This window comes from Mus caroli, chromosome 1, assembly GCF_900094665.2.
Source record: "Mus caroli chromosome 1, CAROLI_EIJ_v1.1, whole genome shotgun sequence".
Lineage (NCBI taxonomy): Eukaryota > Metazoa > Chordata > Mammalia > Rodentia > Muridae > Mus > Mus caroli.
Genome location: NC_034570.1, coordinates 44,613,586 through 44,614,713, shown reverse-complemented (window position 1 = coordinate 44,614,713; position 1,128 = coordinate 44,613,586). Strand labels below are relative to the sequence as shown.

General features: G+C 38.7%; 1 pseudogene; it reads left to right on the top strand.

Annotated features, from left to right (window-relative positions):
- Positions 1-1,128, top strand: part of LOC110295163 — a 28,351-nt pseudogene that overhangs the window by 19,079 nt on the left and 8,144 nt on the right.

The following is a 1,128-nucleotide window of genomic DNA, read 5'->3' as shown; positions in this document are numbered from 1 at the left end:
AGAAGAAGAAGAAGAAGAAGAAGAAGAAGAAGAAGAAGAAGAAGAAGAAGAAGAAGAAGAAGAAGAAGAAGAAGAAGAAGAAGAAGAAGAAGATATAAAAGAGGAAAAGAAGTGGGTAATGTAATTTTGAGGAACTTGGGAAAATTTGAAGGGAAAGTTGGGGATAAATTTGATGAGTATATTTTCTGTTCATTTTTTAAAATTCTCAAACAATTTTATACAATATATTAAAATTTTGTTCTATCCTCATAGCCCAGGAGTCAACCCCAGTTGTCAAACCAGTCCTGCTCTGCACTTACCTGCTAGCAGTCATGTGTTGCATTTGCCTGCCTCTTCTTTATTTCTTTCAATACAAGAGATGCCTCTGTGTCTTTTGTCAAGGACTTCCTTGCCAATATAGTGGCAGTGGCCATATCCAAGATGGTGATATCACCCATCAAGTGGGTCAAGATTCTACTGCAGGTGCAGCATGCCAGCAAGTAAATCACTGCAGGAAAGCAATACAAGGGCATTATATACTGCCTGGTTGTATCCCCAAAGAAGAGGGAGTTCTGTACCTTGTGGTATAGTAAACTGGCCAGTGTCATCAGATACTTCCCTACTCAGGGTCTCAAATTTGCCTTCAAAGATAAATACAAGCAGATCTTTCTGGGTGGTTGGACAAGAGGACCCAGTTTTGGCAATCCTTTGCAAGGAACCTGGCATTAGGTAGTGTCACTGGGTCCATATCCTTGTGCTTTATGTACCATCTTGATTTCTCATACCTGTCTAGTAGCTGATGTTGGCAAAGCTGGAGCTGATAGGGAATTCAAAAGCCTTGGTGATTGCCTGTTTATGATATGCAGATCTGATCGAATTAAAGATCTGTTCCAATGCTTTAATATGTCAGTAAAGGGCATTATCATCTATCAAACTGCCTACTTTGATATCTATGACACTGGAAAGGGAATGCTCACAAATCCCAAGAATATTTACACCTTCATCAGCTGGATGTTTGTGTTGTCTGTCACTACTGTTCATGGCCTGACTCTTTCTATCTTTGGACATGGTTCACAATCATATGAAAGTACAGTATGCCTGCAGAGGAACAGTATATGTAAATATATATATATATATATATATATATAT